This window comes from Nelumbo lutea, chromosome 3 (genome assembly GCF_056320005.1).
Source record: "Nelumbo lutea isolate HS-2025 chromosome 3, American lotus-T2T, whole genome shotgun sequence".
In the NCBI taxonomy this organism is placed as follows: domain Eukaryota; kingdom Viridiplantae; phylum Streptophyta; class Magnoliopsida; order Proteales; family Nelumbonaceae; genus Nelumbo; species Nelumbo lutea.
In genome coordinates this window covers 85,621,179-85,644,048 of record NC_142686.1, presented here as the reverse complement: position 1 = coordinate 85,644,048, position 22,870 = coordinate 85,621,179, and the positions used below count along the sequence as shown (strand labels likewise).

General features: G+C 40.0%; 1 protein-coding gene across 5 annotated transcripts in view; it reads right to left on the bottom strand.

Annotated features, from left to right (window-relative positions):
- LOC148866175 (S-adenosyl-L-methionine-dependent methyltransferases superfamily protein) overlaps positions 1-22,870 on the bottom strand; it is a 90,139-nt gene that overhangs the window by 12,371 nt on the left and 54,898 nt on the right. The window contains exon 10 of one of the 5 annotated variants that reach the window (XR_016108942.1): positions 18,035-18,223. The exons of the other annotated variants lie outside the window; for them this stretch is intronic. The gene's annotated coding sequence lies outside the window, so the exon portion shown is untranslated. The remainder of the gene's footprint in view (positions 1-18,034; positions 18,224-22,870) is intronic. 5 annotated transcript variants of the gene reach the window in all.

Here is a 22,870-nt window from a genome sequence, read left to right as displayed (position 1 = left end):
AACTAATAGAATATTTGGCTTTTCTATTCTCTGGTAAAGAAAATATTTCCCGTATTTTTTATGTTTGCAAGACATTTTATCGGGCTGAACAACAGGACCAGTCTCTTTAGACCTATTTCATGAATTTCAAGCGCACTTATGAAGAATTGAACACCTTGTTACCTTTCAGTACTGATATCAAAGTTCAGCAGACTCAACGTGAACAGATGGCTATTATGAGTTTTCTGGCTGGCCTTAATCCTCAATTTGATGGTGCTAAGTCACAGATTTTGTCTAATCCTGAGGTTACCTGTTTAAAAGAGGTCTTTACTAGGGTCCTTCGTACAGATACTGGTTCCCATACCTCACCTGTACAACAACCTAGTGCACTTGTCAGTTAAAATAGTGGATCAACTGGCCAGTCTCATTCTCAGAATAGTAGCAGAGGTGGCAGTAATAGTGGTTGGAATGTTGGAACTCAGGCCACAGGGGGAGTAGTTTGCTACTATTGTCATGAACCAAGACACACTAAAAGGACTTGCCAGAAATTGCTAAAGAAAAACCAGAAGTCTTCTGGGTCTCAGTCAGCTCATGTTATAACTACGAGTGATGCTCCTCATCCATCGTCAAATCAGACCATTACAATTTCTGCAGATGAGTATACGAAAGGCATTAAAGAACTCCTCTCAGTCCATCACTGCCCTTGCTGAGTCAGGTAAAACCAATACATGTCTTCTTTCTTCTTCCTCTCAATGGGTCATTGATTCTGGTGCAACAGATCATATGACAGGTAATCCTAGTCTCTTTTCCACTTTCCAATCACACTTTTCCTTCTTCAGTCACCTTAGCAGATGGTTCTATTTCTTCTGTCCTTGGTTCTAGCACTATCAATCCCACACCAACACTTTCTTTGTCATCTGTATTGAGTTTACCATAATTTTCTTTTAATTTGGTATCTATTAGCAAACTCACTCGTACTCTTAACTGTTGTATCTCATTCTTTCCTGATCATTGTCTGTTTCAGGATCTTATGACAAAGAGGATTATTGGTAAAGGAAGAGAATCAGGAGGTCTGTACATTTTGGATACCCAGGAACCTCAGACAATTGTCTGTTCCAGTACTTTATCTCCTTTTGAAGCTCATTGTCGGTTGGGGCATCCATCTTTACCTTTGTTAAAGAAGTTATCTCCTCAGTTTCATGATGTATCTTCTTTAGATTGTGAGTCTTGTCAGTTTGCAAAACATCATCGTCTATCGTCTGTTTCTCGAGTTAATAAAAGGGCTAGTCATGCTTTTGAGTTAATACATTCAGATGTTTGGGGACCTTGTCCTATTATGTCTAAGACTGGATTTCGATATTTTGTTACCTTTGTGGATGATTTTTCTCGTATGACTTGGCTTTATTTAATGAAATCTCGTTCTGAGTTGCTTTCACATTTTAAAACCTTTTGTGCTGAAATAAAAACCCAGTTTGATGTGTCTGTACAAACATTGCGAAGTGATAATGCCAAAGAATATTTCTCCGATTCCTTCCAGACTTATATGACTCAGAATGGAATTCTCCATCAATCATGTTGTGTTGATACTCCATCTCAAAATGGAATGGCTGAGAGAAAAAATAGGCATCTTCTTGAAACTGCCAGGGCTCTTTTATTTCAAACACATGTTCCTAAACAGTTTTGGGCTGATGCTATTTCTACAGCGTGTTTTTTGATTAATCGCATGCCTTCCACTGTTCTAAATGATCAGATCTCTTATAAGATTCTGTTTCCTAATAAATCTGTGTTTCCTATTGAACCTCGTATCTTTGGATGTTCTTGTTTTGTTCGTGATGTTCGTCCGCAGGTTTCCAAATTGGACCCCAAGTCATTAAAATGTGTCTTCTTGGGATACTCTCGTCTCCAAAAAGGGTACAGGTGTTTTTCTACTCTCTTGAACAGGTACCTTGTGTCAGCTGATGTTACATTCCATGAACATCTTCCTTTCTTTACTGCTCCATCCACACCTGTGTCCACAAGAGGATGATGATCTACTAGTGTATCATGTCACCGGTCCAAACGCTAGTGTTGTTCCAATACCCCCACCACCACCTTCTCAACCAAAACTACCTATTACTCAAGTCTATTCTCGACGACCTAATCCTCCTGTGACAAGTCCAGCACCGGTCTCTTCTTCGTCATCAGATCCAATGCCTAGTGATATTGATCTACCTATTGCTCTTCGGAAAGGTAAACGTCAATGTACTTATCCAATTTCCTTTTATGTTACCTATGATCGTTTGTCCTCTACTTCTTGTTTGTTTGTTGCCTCTCATGATTCTGTAGGGATTCCCAAAACTGTTCACCAGGCTTTATCCCATCCTGGGTGGCGTGATGCCATGCTTGGGGAAATGAATGCCTTGACTGAGAATGGTACTTGGGATCTAGTCGATTTACCTGTTGGTAAAAAAGCGGTTGGATGCAAGTGGGTATTTGCAGTCAAATTTAATTCTGATGGATCAGTGGCTTGCCTAAAGGCTCGCCTGGTGGCCAAAGGCTATGCACAGACATATGGAGTGGACTATTTTGATACTTTCTCCCCTGTGGCAAAATTGACTTCAGTTCGATTATTTATTTCTCTGGCAGCTACATATGATTGGCCACTTTACCAGCTTGATATTAAAAATGCTTTCCTGCATAGAGTTCTTCAGGAGGAGGTTTTATATGGAGCAACCACCTGGGTTTGTTGCTCAAGGGGAGTCTAGGAAAGTTTGTCGTCTTCAAAAATCGTTGTATGGACTAAAACAGAGTCCTCGAGCTTGGTTTGGAAAATTCAGTCAGGTAGTAGAGAGGTTTGGGACGAGGAAGTGCAAATCTGACCATACTGCTTTCTATAAGCAGTCCACATTTGCCATCATTCTACTTGTATATGTAGACGATATTGTTATCACTGGGAGTGACACGAAGGGAATCTCATCCTTGAAATCCTTCTTGTAGAGCCAGTTCAATACTAAAGATTTGGGGCACCTAAAATACTTCTTGGGGATTGAGGTGGCAAGGAGTAAAAGAGGCATTTTCCTGTCTCAGAGGAAGTATGTTTTGGACCTGTTAACAGAAACTGGGAAACTGGGAGTCAAACCATGCAGTACTCCAATGCTTCCTAACCAGCAACTCACAAAGGATGGAGATGCTTTTGATGATTCTGAACGATATAGAAGATTAGTTGGAAAGTTGAACTATCTCACAGTGACTCGTCTAGACATTGCTTACTCAGTTAGTATTGTAAGTCAATTTATGTCCTCTCCTACAGTGCATCATTGGGCAACCTTAGAACAAATCTTGTGTTACTTGAAAGGAGCTCCTGGACGGGGGATACTGTATCGGAATCATGGTCACAGTAACATTGAGTGTTTTTCTGATGCAGACTGGGCAAGTTCCAAGATTGATCGAAGGCCCACTACTGGCTATTGTGTTTTCGTTGGTGGTAATCTAGTTTCGTGGAAGAGTAAGAAGCAAAATGTGGTGTCGCGATCTAGTGTAGAATCTGAGTATAGAGCAATGGCACAAGCTTCGTGTGAGGTTATGTGGGTTTCTCAACTCTTAACTGAGGCCGGTCTTAAAGTTTTAGTTCCAGCGAAGCTATGGTGCGATAATCAAGTTGCGATTCATATTGCTTCGAATCCAGTTTTTCATGAACGAACTAAACATATCGAGATAGACTGTCATTTCGTTCGTGAGAAAATTCAACAAAACTTGATCTCTATAGCATATGTGAAGACTGGAGAGCAGTTAGGAGATATCTTTACAAAAGCTCTTAATGGAGCTCGAATTTCTTATATTTGTAACAAGTTGGGCATGATTGACATCTATGTTCCATCTTGAGGGGGAGTGTTACGAAATTATAGGCTGTAAATATGTAGTATTAGCTCAATTAGGAATAACTTGATTATAGGAATTATTCTTTCTTTGATTTTCTTCCTATTTTAGTATCTATAAGGCTGTATGATTTTCATCCTTTTTTGTATCTGTAAGGCTGTATGTTTTTCTTCCTTTTTGTATCTGCAAGGCTGTATGATTTTCTTCCTTTTTAGTATCTATAAGGTTGTATATATATGTACTACTTTCTCAATAGAAAGACATCAATTTCTTCTAATTCTTGTTCTATCACACGCCTCAAGCGCAAATTGACATCTGCACCTTTTTTGTGCTTTGCGCTTTTAAAACATTGATCTTATTTAAAAGCTTAGTTAGCCACTATAAGCCTATCTCTCCCATATCTTTTCATACTTCTATTGGAATACCATCAGATCCTAGCAATTCTCTCTCACCTTTTTTAGTGCCTCTTTCACTTCTATAGTTCAAATTTTTCAAAAGTTTATGCTATTTTTAACACTAGTTATATTTTCTATTACTAGTCTCTCCTCAACACCTTCTATATGTTCATATTTAATAACTGTAGAGAAGATGGGCCGAATGGCCCATAGGCTGTTTATCCTTTTTTTATCTTTTATGTTCTTTGCTGTAATGGGCCTTAATATGGGCTTTATTCTTTCTTATGTTATGTCTTTTTAATTTTCTGCCCAACTAGGGACTTCTCTGTAAATTACTAAAGTTTAACTTAATGAAATAGAATTAAGGGAGTAAGAGAAGAGATTATGTTCGAAAATCTCTCTCTGAACCCAAGTTGCCGCCACCTTCTTCTTCTCTCCACTTGAACTCTGATTTCTACTACTTTCTTTTGAATTTTTGCAACTTTCTAAACAGTCCTTTCTTCTCAAAAGGCTGTTTTTCTTCTTGGTATTAGAGCAGGTTCGTTTTTTTGCCTTTTTTTCACCATTTTTCCCATACACGGTGTGTATGGAGAACTGTATCGTATGAATAGTTAAAGAAACCTATTTCAGCCTAGTTATTAGTGGTTTCCGGAGAGAAGAAGACTGGTTTTGTCATCCTCTTGACAAATTCAAGTGTGTTGCCCAAAACCCTAATTTTTTGGAGAAATCTGATTGCAGGCCCCACAAGGAGTTTGACCTGGGCGCTCAGTGACTTAAGGCCTTTTCATTCTTCTTCTTGAAGATCAAATCAAGTGGATTGGTATTCTGTGAAGTCTACAAGGAGTGGCTGAGTTTTCTTTGTTTCTCCCAGCTTCCGGGTATGACGCAAGTTATTGGTACAGCTGCATAGAGGTTGGCTCACAACACAGTTTCTATTCTATCTTCTTTTGTTGTTATTCGAAGTTGTTTGAAGTCGTTTTTGGAGTATTTAAGAAGATGAACTCCTCAGACTTTGAAAACAAGCATGTTGCTGAATCCAGACAAGTTCCGAGAGGCTTTGTAGACTCTCTACTAGCTGTGACCACAGTCAAGCTGGATGAAACTAATTATCTGGCTTGGTCACAATCATTAAAAATTCATATTTGTAGTAGAGGCAAATGGGGTTTTATCTCTGGGAGCAAAAAGGCTACTCCGGAAGAGGATCCATCATATGAAAAGTGGATGCAAGAAAAGTATACTGTTATTGGATGACTTCTGAACTCAATGTGTAGAGAACATTGATGTGGGCCCCACTACAGTGGTCCCCACTGTGTTCGTAGGACAGCAATGTAGTTATTTGTTTCAGTTATAGTAGTGTCAATTTGAGTCAGTTTGTTAATTTAGTTGTTATTTATTACAGCTTTTATTTACTTTATTTATTATGTAAGTACCAAGGGCATATGTGTCCTTTCCATTATGTACTAAACATAACCTATAAATATTAAGAGAGTGGCGGTGGCAGATCTGTAAGAATCTGCCCCTCCTTTCAACAACTTGTGTTCTCTTGTTTCTCTTCTATTCTCTCTCCTTTCTCCCTTTTTTTCTTCTGTTTTGCAAACCTAAAACCTATTAGGATTCAATATTGATTATAGTCTTGATCTTCTACTTGGTATCAGAGCCTATCTAGGGCTTCTCATGTGTGTCTAGTCCAGCCGACCACATGAGGACTAGCTAGGGATGGAAGCTTTGAAGAAGTTTTTCGGTGGTTGAATCTTGGAGATTACCAGGAGAGGTTCGCAGCAGTTGAAGACTTGCCGCGGCTTGCAGAGAGTTGGTAATCAGGAAGAGGCAGCAAAGGTCAAGGTTCAGGTAACCCTAGAAGACAGTAAACCGAAGTACATAAGTAAGTTTTTTTTACTGAGTTTCAGAGACTGCAATCAGTCGAGATAGGTTGGACTGTTGGGTTTGGCTATGCTTTGGCATAGGGTTTGGCTTGTCGAACTGTGTTTAAGTTTGTTTCTAGGGTTTGACTGTTGGGCCGAACCCCCCTCTTCAAAGGTGATTAGTTTTTAGGGTTTCATATTGCCCTACGACAAGTCCCACTTGTGCGGACTGCTTGGAGAGTGCAGCTAAGCACTTACTTCAGACCTACAGTTGAAACCCTAATTTTGATCTCACAGCTGTGGGCCCCACAGTAGTGATTTCAGAAAATAGCATCTCAGATTGATAGGTTCAGATTAGCCCTTGGAAGGTTTGGTTATGTACAGGCCCAGTCAGATCATACACTATTCATCAAGAGGGTGGAGTCCTCTCTGACACTACTAGCAGTATATGTTGATGATATTGTGGTGACAGGAAATGACAGTCATGAGATTGAGTCCCTCAAATAGCTCCTTCATCAAGAGTTTGAGGTGAAAGATCTTGGTGCACTATGGTATTTTTTGGGTATTGAGGTTGCTAGATCCAAGCAGGGGATTTTTATCTCTCAGAGAAAATATGTTCTAGATCTGTTGGCGGAAACTGGAAAGTTGGGTGTTAAGCCGGCTGATACACCCATCAAACAAAATCACAAGATTAGTGCAGAGGGTGGGAAGCCTCTTGAAGACAAAGTTATGTTCCAACGGTTGGTTGGAAAGCTTCTATATCTCTGCCTCACTCGGTCGGATATCAGCTATGCAATTAGTGTTGTTAGCCAGTACATGCACTCCCCTAGAACTTCACATCTTCTTGCAGCAGAGAGAATATTAGCATACTTGAAGAGATGCCCGGGTAGAGAATATTAGCCAGTACATGCCTGGTATTGTGCATGCCGATTGATTTCAGATCAGATTTGAGTTGATTTCTTGCATATACTGTGATAAGCGATTGATTTCATATCAGATTTGGGTTGGTTTCAGACCAGATCAGTTTTGTGTTGGTTTCGGATCAGATTTCAGACTTGCTTGTTTAACTCTGTTTTCTGGTATAGTTGCTCTAACAGTTTGTAGCCACTGAATCTTGATCAAAGATGGAGTTTAAGGGTCAAGGAGAAAGTAGTTTTGGAAACCACAGTTATGGTAGTGTATCTGAAACCGGGTTTCAGATTACAACTATGAGATTTGATGGGTCAAATTATTTGGAGTGGGCGCAATCAGCCATGATGGCTATTGGAAGAAGGGGAAAACTGGGTTACCTCTTGGGAGATGTGAAAGAACCTTCCAAGGAGGACCCAACATACACCAAGTGGGTTCAAGAGAACTATTTGGTTATGGCATGGCTGTGTAATTCTATGCAGCCACATATCAGCCGAAATTATTTGTGGGCAAAGACAGCCAAAGAGATATGGGATGTTGTGAAAGAAACCTATTCCCAACCCCTTAATGTTGCTAGAGCCTATGAACTGAAGTGTGAGGTGAACAGCCTTAAACGAAGGAGAGAAGCCAATTTCTATCTACTTCTCTACCTTGAAATCCTTGTGGCATGAAATTGACCATCTAGAGACCCTTGAGTGGGAGAGTCCCAAAGATGCACAGACTCACAAAAAGCAAGTCGAGACGAATAGGGTATTTGAGTTTCTGGCTGGTTTGAATTCAGAATATGACATTGTGCGACAACAGATATTGACAAGAGATAGTGTGACCCTCTCTCAAGCATACTCCCTGGTGCATAGTGAAGAGATCAGGAGGAAAGTCATGATGCGGCCTCAACCCTCTTTCCCAACCTTGACAACCATTAAACCCAAGCCAGGGGGTGACTCAAGCACACAAAAGATACTTGTTGGAAGCTACATCCTCACTTGGTCCCAGCAAAACTAAGAAATAAGAAGGGTAATGCTCATATGGCAGTGAACACTGATTCAACATCCTCATCGGGCACATCCCTAGAGACTTTAGCTGTTGTTCAGGCTGCCCTCATATAGTTGGAAAAGGAAGTTGGGAGTTCAGCCATCTCAGTCACCATCAGCTCCTACCACATCTACATTTGCACATTCAGGTACTCGAGCCTCAGCTTACCATGCTTCAGCTCCAGGTAATACTGATCACTGCTAGGTAATAGATTCAGGTGCATCTGACCATATGACTAGCTTGCCATCTTTGTTCACTTCTTATCACTTGTCCTCTGGCCGAGATAGAGTAACCATTGTTGATGGCTCTCTTGTTCCCATTTCGGGCAAGGGGGACATCAAGCTATCGGATACTATCTCTTTATCTTCTGTCTTGCATGTTCCTAAGCTTGATACTAACTTGCTTTCAATTAGTAGTATTACCAAACACATGAACTGTTCAGTAACCTTTTTCCCTGACCGATGTGTTTTTCAGGATTTGGAGACGAGGAAAGTGATTAGGACTGGCCGTGAGACGAACGGGATCTATCTGTTTGGAGAGAGTTCTCGTTGGGAGGAGTCAGTGGATAAGAAGTCTTTTGTTTCCCAGTCTGTGAGTTCGGTTATGCTTTGGCATAACCGATTAGGTCATTTGTCTTTTAAGTCTTTGAAGAGTCTGTTTCCTGCATTATTTGAGTCTGTTGAGTTATCAAAGTTGAGGTGTGAGAGTTGTGACCATACCCGGTTTTGATATTGTGCATACTGATGTTTGGGGGCCATATCATATCTCTTCTATGGGTGGGTACAGATATTTTCTACTGTTTGTTGATGACCATACCCGGTTTTCTTGGGTCTATCTTTTACGTTCTCGGGATGAGGTTCCTGCTCTGACCCAAAACTTCCATCAGATGGTTCTCACTCAATTTGGGACCAAAATCAAAGTCCTTAGATCTGATAATGCAAAGGAATACTTTGCTCAGCCATTGACCTCCTACCTTCTTAGCCATAGAGTTATTCACCAGAGCACTTGCCCTTATACACCACAACAGAACGGCGTTGCCGAAAGGAAGAATAGGCATATCTTGGAGGTAGCTAGAAGCATTATGTTTACCTCCAATGTACCTATTTTCTTCTAGGGTGATGCTATCCTCATGGCAGTTTATCTCATTAATCGAGTTCCTTCCCGGGTCCTTGATATGAGAACCCCCTTTTCCCTTCTATACCCAAACGAGGAGTTGTTCATTGTTCCTCTTAAAACCTTTGGTTGTACCTGTTTCATTCAGCTTCTCGGGCCTCATCATTCCAAGTTTGAACCTAAGGCCTCCAAATGCATTTTCCTTGGTTATGCACAAACTCAAAAGGGTTATTGCTGCTATGATCCAGTTTCAGGGAAACGGTTTGTCTCCATGGATGTCACCTTCTTTGAGGAGACACCCTATTATCCTAGGTTTCTCCTCAGGGGGAGAGTAGTGAAAGTGGAAGTGGGGCTGTTTTGAGTTTCTTTCCTCAGGGGGAGAGTAGTGAGAGTGGAAGTGGGGCTGGTAGAAGTGGGGTTGTTCCTTTACCTATTCCACTGGATAACGAAGGTTGTAGTGGTGAGGGTGGTCAGAGGGAGCCGGTGTTGAGAGTCTATCACAGGCAATGCAGGCAGGTTGATCCTAGTCCTCGACAGTCCCGGCCAGCTCCAGTTCCTTCTGCGGCTCCAGATCCAGAGCCTACTGAGATACCTCTCACTGTTGCCACTTCCCCTCCTGTGGATGACCTTGATCTCCCTATTGCCATTCGCAAAGGGAAACGACATTGCACCACTTCTACAACTCACAGCATCTCACGGTTCTTATCCTATGATCGTCTATCACCATCTTACCGGTCCTATCTCACTTCCATTGCCAATGTCCCTATTCCAAGAACAGTGCAAGAAGCCTTATCAGTTCCAGAATGGAAAGATGCAATGCAAGTCGAAATGGATGCCCTATTGAAGAATAATACTTGGACACTAGTTGACCCACCAAAAGGAAAGAAACCGATGGGATGCAGATGGGTGTTCACTGTGAAGCATAATGCTGATGGCTCTATTAAAAGGTACAAAGCCCGGCTAGTTGCAAAGGGGTTCACTCAGACTTATGGTATAGACTACTTGGAGACCTTTGCCCCAATGGCCAAGATGACCACCATTCGAGTTTTGTTATCCCTTGCAGCAAATCATTCTTGGCCCCTGTTTCAGATGGATGTTAAAAATGTCTTTCTGAATGGAGACTTACAAGAAGAGGTTTACATGCATTTGCCTCATGGATTCTATGATACAGAGACAGGTAAGAGGGTTTGCCGACTGAACAAGGCATTGTATGGTTTGAAGCAGTCACCTAGAGCCTGGTTTGATAGGTTCAGATTAGCCCTTGGAAGGTTTGGTTATGTACAGGCCCAGTCAGATCATACACTATTCATCAAGAGGGTGGAGTCCTCTCTGACACTACTAGCAGTATATGTTGATGATATTGTGGTGACAGGAAATGACAGTCATGAGATTGAGTCCCTCAAATAGCTCCTTCATCAAGAGTTTGAGGTGAAAGATCTTGGTGCACTATGGTATTTTTTGGGTATTGAGGTTGCTAGATCCAAGCAGGGGATTTTTATCTCTCAGAGAAAATATGTTCTAGATCTGTTGGCGGAAACTGGAAAGTTGGGTGTTAAGCCGGCTGATACACCCATCAAACAAAATCACAAGATTAGTGCAGAGGGTGGGAAGCCTCTTGAAGACAAAGTTATGTTCCAACGGTTGGTTGGAAAGCTTCTATATCTCTGCCTCACTCGGTCGGATATCAGCTATGCAATTAGTGTTGTTAGCCAGTACATGCACTCCCCTAGAACTTCACATCTTCTTGCAGCAGAGAGAATATTAGCATACTTGAAGAGATGCCCGGGTAGAGGTATATTGCTCAAGAACAATAATCACATGAGGGTGGAAGTCTATACAGATGCCGATTGGGCTGGAGTGTTGATGACAGAAGGTCTACCTCTAGATATTGTGCCCTGGTGGGAGGTAACCTTGTCTCTTGGAGGAGTAAGAAGCAGAGTGTTGTTTCCCGCTCCAGTGCTGAAGCGGAATACATGTCAATGGCTAATGGAGTGGCTGAAATCTTATGGCTGAGGTCACTACTTGAAGAGTTGGGTATTGACTATGAAAAGCCCTTAATGTTGTATTGTGATAATCAGGCAGCTATTAATATAGCCCACAACCCAGTGCAGCATGACAGAACTAAACATATCGAAGTTGATCGACATTTTGTGCGAGAAAGGGTCACATCACAAGAAGTGTCTTCCGTACATCACATCTAATATGTAGCTCGCGGATATCCTCACCAAGGCTGTACCAAGGAATAAGTTAGAGACAGACCTATCCAAGTTGGGCATGATAGATATCTACTCCCAACTTGAGGGGGAGTGTAGAGAACATTGATGTGGGCCCCACTACAGTGGTCCCACTGTGTTCGTAGGACAGCAGTGTAGTTATTTGTTTCAGTTATAGTAGTGTCACTTTGAGTCAGTTTGTTAATTCAGCTGTTATTTATTTCAACTTTTATTTACTTTATTTATTATGTAAGTACCAAGGGCATATGTGTCCTTTCCATTATGTACTAAACATAACCTATAAATATTAAGAGAGTGGCGGCGGCAGATCTGTAAGAATCTGTCCCTCCTTTCAACAACTTGTGTTCTCTTGTTTCTCTTCTATTCTCTCTCCTTTCTCCCTTTTTTTCTTCTGTTTTGCAAACCTAAAACCTATTAGGATTCAAGACTGATTACAATCTTGATCTTCTACTCAATGCAACCACAGATTAGTTAGCATTATTTGTGGATGAATTCAGCAAAGGAAATTTGGGATAGTGTTGTTGAAACATATTCCCAAAAATTAAATGTGGCCAGGGTTTACAAGTTGAGAAGTGATGTGAAAATTTTGAGACAGGGGGAGAAACCATTAGCTATATACTTCTCAACACTGAAGTCTTTATGGCAAGAAATAGATTTGATAGAAACTGTAGCCTGGGACACCACTAAGGATGTTGAGACCTACAGAAAACTGGTTGAGAGAAACAGGGTGTTTGAGTTCTTGACAGGGCTAAATCCAGAGTATGACATTACAAAGCAAAATATTTTATCCAAGGATAGTGTCTCACTGTCAGCATATGCCTTGGTAAATAGTGAAGAAAGCAGAAGACTTGTCCAGGTCCAAGGGGCTGGTCTAAATGATCACTTTGCTAATACGGGAGTGAAACCCAAGGGGGTTGCATGAACTCCAAGTAGCTCAGGAAAGAAAGAAATTATCTGTGAATACTGTAAAAAGCCAAAGCACACCAAAGACAAGTGCTAGAAATTGCATCCTGAGCTCCTACCACTTCGGTTTCAGAAGAAGTCTGATAATATAAAGGCAGGGAATGCCAATGTTGTTGTTGGTCCAGATAGTGACAGATACCAAACTGAAGAGATGACGGCTAGTGAGCAGTTAGCAACTATGAAGGCAGAATATGAGAAGTTTGGGAGCAGTCACCTAGAGGGTGTGACCTCTTCTTCTAACCCTCCAGGAAATTCAACCTCTTCTGCATTTGCTCATTCAGGTATATGAGCTTCTGCAAATCATACAACCATTTCAGGTAATCGTAGGATCCCTTGGATTATTGATTCTGGTGCTTCTGATCATATGACCAGCCTTTCTACTTTATTTGTTTCATATGATTTACTTCCTGGACGTGACAAAAACACCCTAGCCGATGGCTCTCTTGCCCCTATCTCCGGCAAGGGAACCATCAAGGCTACAAACTCCTTGGTTCTTCCTTTTGCTCTTCATGTACCCAAACTAAATACAAACTTTGTTATCTATAAGTAGCCTAACTAAGTCATTAAACTGTTGTGTAACCTTCTTCCCTTCCTACTGTGTTTTTCAGGATCCGAAGTCTCAAAAGGTGATTGGGAGTGGCCGTGAGGCGAATGGAATATATCTGCTGGTTACTCTTGGACAATACCATGAATAACCTGAAAAAGCTGCTTTTGGGTCTACATCTACAGAGTCCATCATTCGAGTCATGTTATGTCATTTTCGTTTGGGCCATCTTTCTTTTTCTACATTTAGTCATTTATTCCCAAAACTGTTTAAGGGAATTAGTTTGTCCAATCTTCATTGTGAGTCTTGTGAACTGTCATAACATTGTAGAAACAATTATCCTCTGAGTAATAAAAGATCTCCTTTTAATATTGTGAACTTTGATGTGTGGGGGCCTTAGCACTTACCTTCTATGGGTGGCTACAAATATTTATCTTATTCATTGATGACTTTTCTCAATTCACTTGGATATTTTTTATGAAGTCCCGTGATGAAGTTCCCAGACTTGTTAGGCAATTCCATGAATTTTTCCTAACCCAGTTTGATACCAGAATTAAAATTTCCAGATCCAACAATGCAAAAGAATATTTTGAGAAAAACCTGACCTGTTATCTCACTGATTTAGGGGTTATTCATCAAAGCTTCTGTGTTAAGACCCCAGAACAGAATGGAGTTGCTGAAAGAGAAAATATACATATTGTTGAAGTTGCAACAAGTATTCTATTTGCCTCACATCTCCCTACAAAATTTTGGGGTGATGTTGTTCTCACTGCTACCTACCTTGTAAACCGTAAATTTGAACCAAAATCCCACAAGTGTATCTTCCTACCTTGAGAAAAACCTGTCCTATTCCTCTTCGTGTCTTTGGCTGCACTTGTTATGTACATATTCCAAGTGTCCAAAGACATAAATTTGAACCAAAAGCCCACAAGTGTATCTTCCTTGGTTATTCCCCCACACAGAAGGGTTACTGTTGTTTTGATCCGAAGACTGGCACTCGGTATGTCTCAATGGATGTCACCTTTAATGAGCTTCCTTCCTTTTATGGTTCTTCTCTGGAGAGACATTGTCCAAAGGGGGAGGATTTGTCACAGGTGTTTGCTCTTCCTCTTCCAGTCCCAGTTGAGTCTTTTGATGAGTCTCTTCCTACTAATGAGTCAAGGGAGGATCAGTCACTTCACTCTCATTCTAGTGTTCCTATTCCTCCTCCTTTACCTCTTCGCCCTCTTTTTAATCCCAGGTTGTACCAACGGCAGAGAACCAGAAATGAGCAGATTGTTTCCCCTCCAACACATGAGCCTCATGCACTTCCAGTTACAGATGAGACAACAGGTACTGTTATAGCCCCTTTAGAGCCATCCTTCCCAGACCTTGATATCCCCATTGCTATTAGGAAAGGAAAAAGGAAGTGTACTGCACATTGCATTTCCAAACACCTTTCTTATAGTTTGCTCTCTCCTTTATATTTTGCCTACCTTTCTTCTGTTGCTTCTAACCCAATTCCCAAGTCTGTGTCAGAAGCTCTTACTATTTCAGAATGGAGGGATGCTATGAGAACAGAAATTGATGCCCTGCACAAGAATGACACTTGGGAAGTGGTTGATTTGCCTGAAGGGAATGATCCAATAAATTGCAAATGGGTTTTTACTATCAAATATCATGCTGATGGCACCATTGAAAGGTACAATGCTAGATTGGTTGAAAAAGGCTATACACAGACATATGGGATTGATTATCTGGAGAACTTTGCCCCTGTTGCCAAGATACTTCTGTGAGAGTTTTGCTATCTTTGGCTACACACTCAAACTGGCCACTTTATCAACTAGATGTAAAGAATGCATTTCTGAATGGAGAGTTACATGAGGAGGTCTATATGTCTCTTCCTCCAGGGATGTATGAAACAGATATAAAAGGAAAGGTCTACATGCTGAACAAATCTCTTTATGGACTCAAACAGTCCCCTAGAGCATGGTTTGAAAGGTTTAGGGCTGCCCTTGTTAGTTTTGGCTATGTACGGACACAGCCTGATCATACCCTCTTTGTGAAGAGGAGAGGATCCTCGGTCGTTTACCTAATTGTGTATGTTGATGATATTGTTGTGACTGGTAATGATGTCTCAGGGATTAATGATCTCAAATCTTTCCTTCATATAGAGTTTGAGATCAAACATCTGGGGGAATTGAGATACTTTCTTAGCGTCAAAGTTGCTAGGTCCAAGGATGGGATCCTTATCTCTCAGAGAAAGTATGTTCTTGATTTGCTCTCTAAAACAAGGAAGATGGGTGCTAGACCAGTTGCTACTCCTATCGATATGAGCCATAAACTCTCTGCTTCAGATGGAATATTGTTAGAAGATAAGGAAGTCTTCTAAAGACTACTTGGAAAACTTCTTTATCTATGCATGACTCGGTCAGACATTGCATATGCTGTCAGTTGCATCAGTCAGTTCATGCATGCTCCCAGGGATACTCACATGGCAGCAGCAGAGCACATTCTGTGTTATTTGAAGGGCTCCCTTGGAGAGGGAATTCTATTTGCTAAGCATGGCCATATGAAACTTGAAGCCTACACAGATGCTGATTGGGCCAAAAACATTGATGACAGAAGATCTACCTCTGGGTACTGTAGCTTGGTGGTAGGTAATATTGTCTCCTGGAGAAGCAAGAAACAATCAGTTGTTGCTCGATCTTCAACCGAAGCAGAATACAAAGCCATGGCTCATGGAGTTTCGGAACTATTGTGGCTTAGATCCTTGATGGAGGAACTGGGCATTGGGCATGATAAGCCAATGATGTTATACTGTGATAATCAGGCCGCCATCAACATTGCTCACAACCCAGTGCAACATGACAGAACTAAGCACATTGAAGTTGGCAAACACTTCATTCAAGAAAGAGTGGCTTCTGGAGAAGTGTGTCAACCTTTCATCACCTCTGAAGGACAGTTAGCTGATTTCCTCACCAAGGGAATTCCCAAGGCTAAACTTCAGCATGATACTGGCAAGCTTGTCATGATTGACATCTATGCTCAGCTTGAGGGGGAGTGTAAAGAAGATGGGCCGAATGGCCCATAGGCTGTTTATCCTTTTTTATCTTTTATGTTCTTTGCTGTAATGGGCCTTAATCTGGGCTTTATTCTTTCTTATGTTATGTCTTTTTAATTTTCTGCCCAGCTAGGGACTTCTCTGTAAACTACTAAAGTTTAACTTAATGAAATAGAATTAAGGGAGTAAGAGAAGAAACTATGTTCAAAAATATCTCTCTGAACCCAAGTTGCCACCACCTTCTTCTTCTTCTTCTCTCCTCTTGAATTCTGATTTCTGCTACTTTCTTTTGAATTTTTGCAACTTTCTAAACAGTCCTTTCTTCTCAAAAGATTGTTTTTCTTCTATAACATTTCAAAATAGTTTTTCCATCTTTCTTAATTTCCATATCTTTTACTAATACTCTTTCATCTTCCTCTTTAATTCACCTAACATGGTTTAAATCTCTTCCTTCTTTACTCTTGTCTTTGCTAGTTTATAAATTCCTTTTTCTCCCTCTTTAGTGCCTAATTCATGATGAAACTGATTATAAATTAAGTTTAACTTCACTTCCTTTTTTTTATGGTTATACTTTTCCATGTTTTCCACATTTTTAGTCTTTAGTCATTCTTTGTAATACGCTCATTCCAATCTAATTATATTGTGAAATTCGAACCACTTTATTCCATCACCAAGTTTCTTGAGCACTTTGCCATGTCCCTTAGATTCTCCTAAGACATCCTTTACTACTTTCTTTCTATAGGTTGCCATTTAAAGCCATATATGATTAACCTTTCCATCTAAAGTCCACTTTCCTTTTATCAGCATGTCTCTAAATTGAGCTTGTTTTCTCCTTTTAAGTTTTACCACCAAATTCTTGTACACCTATTTTCTTCCCCATCTCTCTTCCATTTCCTAATGTGTACATCTACTACCACTAATCTATGTTGTGTGGTTAAGCTTTACCTTAGAATAACTTTGCAATCCTTACAAATCATTCATTCTACTCTCCTACTAAGGGAAAAATCTATTTGACTTATATTTGGTCCACTTTTAAATGATATTAAATGTTCACCCCCCCCCCCCGCCTTTCAGAAAAATGTGTTCAAAATCCCATATCATAAACTATTCAAATTCTAAGACTGCATCTCCTATTTCATTTCTCCCCAAACCCAAATCCTCCATGCACCATATCATATCTTGTACTTCTTTTACCCATATTTTAAGTCTCCTATAAAAATCTTCTATTCATTTGGAATTTCTTGGATATATCCTTCTAAGTTGTCCCAAAATTGTCTTTTAATGTTTTCTTCTAAATCCACTAGAGGTGCATAAGCACTAATTATGTTAATCATTTCTTCACCTAGAACAAGTCAAATTAAAACTATTTTATCTCCAATTCTTTCAACATTTACGATTCCACTTTTTAGATCATTATCTGCTAATATTGCTATACTCCATTTCTGTTATTTACTTCTCTCGCATACCATAATTTGTAGCCATCAACTTTTTTTAGCTTTTTTACCCTTCCATTTAGTTTCTTGTAAGCATGTAACATTAACCCTTCTGATTTGAATTCCTTAGTCTTTCCTATTAATGTTCCTACATTCCAAGTGGCTAAATAAAGTACTTGAATGATAAAGACAGTGAACAGTCTATCTTCTGATTTGAATTCAATAAGTAAAAAGAAGAAAACAGAGAATAGAAGAGAAAATAGAAAAAAAGTGTGGTTAGGCTGGACTTGCTGCCCCACTCAACTATTTATATGTTTGCAATTTAAAACATTAGTGTAGTTCCACTAATGCCCTTGCTGCCTACATAAATAACACAACTAATTACTAACATAAACTGCCATAACTAACACAACTAACATAAATAACATAAAACAAAGACAAACATCAAGTAGGGACCACACTAGTAACTACTGCTCTACATCTCTACAGAAATCATGTCTATTGGATAAACTTCTTTACCCACCCCTGTCCAATAGGATGCAAGAATCCTTGCCTATTTAACACCACAATCGGGCTTTGTTGTAGTGGGCCACTTACAGGGGTCGTCCTAATAAACTCTTGCCCATTTGACACTACACTTGGGTTAGGGTGCAGTGCGGTGGAACTTTATACCTTTTGTCATCTTCTGGACTGTTTGGAATGAGTTTGAAGCTGAAGACCTCTTCTTTGGAAGCTCTAATTAGCATAACTCAATGATCATTAATGAAATGGGTTGGGATTCTGAAGTGTTTTGCTGATGCCCCAATAGCATGCTTTAGGAACCAGTGGAGTTCTAGTATTTTTCAGCTTTTTGTATATGACCTGCCGATATCCATAGTCACACTTCTCTTGTTAATCTTTGAGCGTTCTCACCCTCCTTTATAGTAATGCAATACCTTTTTACCGTTTATCAAACAAAAAAATCTATTCTAATATATAGAATACTTTGGTTAGGAATGAGACATCCAAATTAAAATGATTATTAGACATCTAATCTTATAAAAGTTTTTGTACTTAGTTATATTAAATAGTTTTTAATATAATAAACAGAGATTTGAATTAACACTAAATTAAATCAGGAGGTAATAAGTAGATACCTCAATTAACGATAATTTAATTCATACTCTTTTGCAATTAATGACAATTGAGTTCTTAATGTCTTTTGATTATTTTATTTTAAAGAAAGCAAAAAAAGAATAAAATTTTTAGAAGACCATGAAGAGAAAAGATGCTGCTGATTAGTTGTTTGATTGGTCAATAATTTGATGACAGTGTCTCCATGTTCAATGCATGCTTTAATAAAAAGAAAAACTGTTACTAATTCTAGAAGAGAATCAGATATTATCCAATATAGAAGGTTATCATTGATATAGAAAGTCCTTTGAAAAATTGGTTGTTTTGTTAGCCCAACGTTTGAGCTTGTTATAGATATTGAGAATTTGCCTGGTGTTTGCTTGTTTGTGGAAGAGTAGGTCATAGCTTTTGTAGATTTAATTTTGGTATCTCAGTTCCTGGAGATACAAATGCTTACTATGCCTCTAGACCAATGCATTATCCTGGGCCATGGTTGAATTGTTGAAAGTGGACAACCAATGGTGTGAGGAGTGGATTTGCCAATGCTTCAAGAGTATATGGAAGATATGAGGACTCGTCGAGAAGTGAATTCTTGTAGATCCTCAGGGTCAAAGTCAAGATCTGGTGCAGGTAGGCAAATGGGAAATGGGTAGCTCGTCGAGATCAACTGGTTTGAATGATGGAACAAGGTTGAGTCATGTGGAACGCATGCAAGTGTCTGGCAGTCCGAGGGAAGTGATGGCAGGTCAAGTTCAGTGATTGATACTAATCATGAGTCTCTGTTTGCATAGATAGAGCAGATTTTAAGCCAACTTCGTAGGGTTACGGATACGTCTAGGCTGTAGGTTATACACACTTCCTTCTTGTCGATATAAAATACATGAAGGTTGGGTCAGGATTTGACCCGAATAGAAGGTTTAAGTAATCCGGGTTTGGAGTTTGGGTGATTCGGGTATGCGGTTGGGATCTAGTTCTGTGGAGTTGTTGGGGCCAGGGCCTAAGTGCCCAAGGAGACAATTTGAGGAGGATCAGGGACTGATTGCATCAGGTTTGGAGAGTTTGCAGCCCAGTCTGGGGCAGGAGGGGGAGCATAACCTCGAAATTCCTCTGATATATTTCTTTTTACCATGGTTTAAGGGGAGGGTATTGTGGAGAAGCTGATGATTTCTTCTAGTGGTCGAGGTGGTTTTGATCCAGAGAGGAGAGAGTTTAGTAGTGGTCGCAGTTCATCATCATCTAAGGCAGATCAGAGAGAAGGTGACCACGATGTGGTGCAAAGTCCCCAGGTACACTCCTTTTTTTCGCAAAAAGCCAATTAAGGAAATTTTTTCTTTGCTGGGAATTGTAGGAGTGTGGGGAGGAAAGATTTTTTTTCAAAACATGGTTAATATGGTTAAAAAGGTTCTCTTGATTTTATTTTTCTTTCTGAGACCAAATTATTAGATACAAGAATTGTTGTGATTCAGAGCAAGTTAAAATACTAAAATGCTTCTATTGTTTCTTCAGAAGGTCTTTCGAGGAGATTGCTTTTACTCTAGGAAGATAATTTAGTGGTAGATGTTCTTGTTGTTCATAAAAGACACATTTTTTTATCAATCATAAAACACACATTTTGGGGAAAGTAAAATCTTTTCCTCCTAATAGTGAATGGTTCCTTGCGTGTCTTTATGCTGAACCTGATAAAAGGAAGAAAGCTGTTTTTTGGTCGGATTTTTTAATTGTTTTACGAGATTTAAACCTTTGTGATATGCCATGTGTTTTCTTTGGGGATTTTAATTATGATTTTTGTATTGAGTCTGACAATGGTAGTTGGATTGTAGATAATGGAGAAAGTTCTGCTCTAGCTATAAATTTTAGGCAGTTTGTTGACTGTCTGCATCTATCAAAACTAAACATGGTCAGAGGGGGTGACTTCACTTGGACAAATGGTCAAAAGGGCTTGGGTTGAATTTGTAAAAGGCTTGATAGAATTTTAGTATCAATGGAGTTTTTGAGTAAGCTCAGAGCTGTTCAAGGCTCAATGGGGCCAAGGTGGGGATCTGATTACAAATCAATAATGCTGGTTATAAATGGGTCTTACACATCAAATCCCATTACCTTTAGACTTTTTCAAAGCTAGTTACTGGAGGAGGATTATGTGAAAATTATAGAGGGATGGGAAGCTAGCTTTCTTGGGTATGCCAATTTTAGAATACATGTGAAATGGGACTTAATCAAGAAATACTACAAGATTAGAGGAGAGAAAAGTTATGAGAAGTTGAATCCAGATTGAATTGGATAAATGAGAAACTAGTTGAACTAGAATCCAAGCCTCAGAATTGGGAAGACCATATTTTGATCCAGGTCCAGCAAATTTTGCAAGAAAAACTAGTTCACAACAGGAGCTAAATTGGAGACAAAATCTAGGCAATGTTGGATTAAAGAAGGGGACCAGAACACCAAAATTTTCCATAATTTTGTTAATTTTAGGAAACAGAGAAATCAAATCTCCTGGATTATAGATGAAAATGGAGTGTGGCTTGAAGATCATAGTGAAATAGCCAGGGTTTATGTCAAGCAATTTCAGTCTCGAAGGGATTCAGAGTTTGTTGGTATACCAGATCTCTTTGATACTGTAATTACATATTTAGATAATGAAGTTCTGACTGGATGATTTGCCATCTTTAGAAGAGGTTAGGGATATAGTGGTGTCATTAGGTTCCTTGAAACCCCTTGGTCCTGATGATATCCCAACTTTTGTGTATCAAAAACTTTGGGATCTCAAAGGTAATGAAAATTTTGAATTTGTCCTAGAATTTTTTAAAAAATAACAAATTTGTGGGGAGATTAAATCACACCTTTATTACCCTTATCCCTAAGGTGAAGAACCCTAGTGTTGGATTGAAGTCTCTTTATGTACGAGTGTTCGGCTGATAAGAGTTCTTATTAGCCTATACTTAAGTTTAAGTTATCCTGTACTGGGCCTGTGTTAATGGGCCTAAGCCTGTTTAATGTTTTAAGTTGTCTGGGTGTCCCATCACTAATCAGGGGCATTCACAGTATTTTAGAGGTCTTCTTTTCTTCTCTACTACTTCGAATACAGCTCCTAAGCTCACATGGTATCAGAGCATTAGCTTCTCCCTGGTTTCAGCCGGCGCACTCTCTCTTCTCTTGCTGTCTTTTCATCTTCTTTCTTCTTTTCTGGGTTGCTGCAGTGAAAACCTAGGGTTGTAAGAGAGCAAGGCAAGTTCGAACCTAGGGTTTCCCTTGGTTGTAGGGCTCAAGAGAAGTAAGACCAAGAAGCAGATGTCCTACTAGGTTATTTCCAGCAAATAGTAGCTATTTGGCTACTAAGAGAGGTCTGTATAGGACAGACCTAGTTGGGGATGTTAGACAGTTTTGTATGCCCTTAGCTTCAATCAAAATGATGTACTTTATGAGTTTATTGTAAATGAATAAAAGTGCATATTTGATTCATGTTCCTTTGGTATGTTTCTGTGTAATACCCTTAAACTGGACACTTAATGAGACTCGTGTTAGTTTAGAATGTTCACAGCTAATGGGTCGGTCTGGGGAGACCTATCCTGACAAGGCTGACACTGTGGTGCCACCAAGTCGGTTGGGGTGGCTTGTCTCAGCTACCGGGGTGAGACCCTAGCACATTCAGTGTAGGATTAATTGAATCTTTGAACTGGACCAGATTTCCAGTATTGCCCTGGACCTTGGAGATTGATGGGCAGAACAGGAAAGTTACACCCGACCCCTAGACTCGATTATGATACAGCACTAGGTGTCCGATTGGGCTGTCTTTGATGTACCAATCAGTGAGATCCTTAGCGGGTGTCAAAACCTGGGTATGTTGGGACAGTCTGAGAATTCATCTGAGTGGGTGATCATAGTGACAGGATCAGCCCCTTTGTCGGACAAAGGTAATGATCGGGGATGCACTCTCACTGATGGAAACCAAAACTGCCGGCAGCCGATTTCAATCGTTGAGATTTGTTTTAAAAAATATATTTTATATGAGATATAAAAGTATATATATTATGGTTTTGAAATGTTTGCAAATAGGTTTTAATTACCAGGATCCATACTTGAGAGAGTGCAACACTGTTCCTTGCAGTCGAGGGAGAGGTCCTCTCTTGTCGGGCAGTGTATGATCATTATGGGCTGAGAGGTTAAGTGTAAGACCATTGAGGATAATACCTGATGGGCTAATCTTGCATCTGCCCACAGTCCTTGGGTGTTACAAGGTGGCTTGGCCCAGGGACCACTTAGGGTAAGTGTTGGGCCAATAGAGCCCATCTGATGGGTTTCAGGGGGTGCACTGTCCATAACAGTGTATTCGGCCAGGCCTTGTAACAAAGGCTGGGCTGAACCCATGTGGCTGATGTGTAGATCAATGTTTGGGTCCCA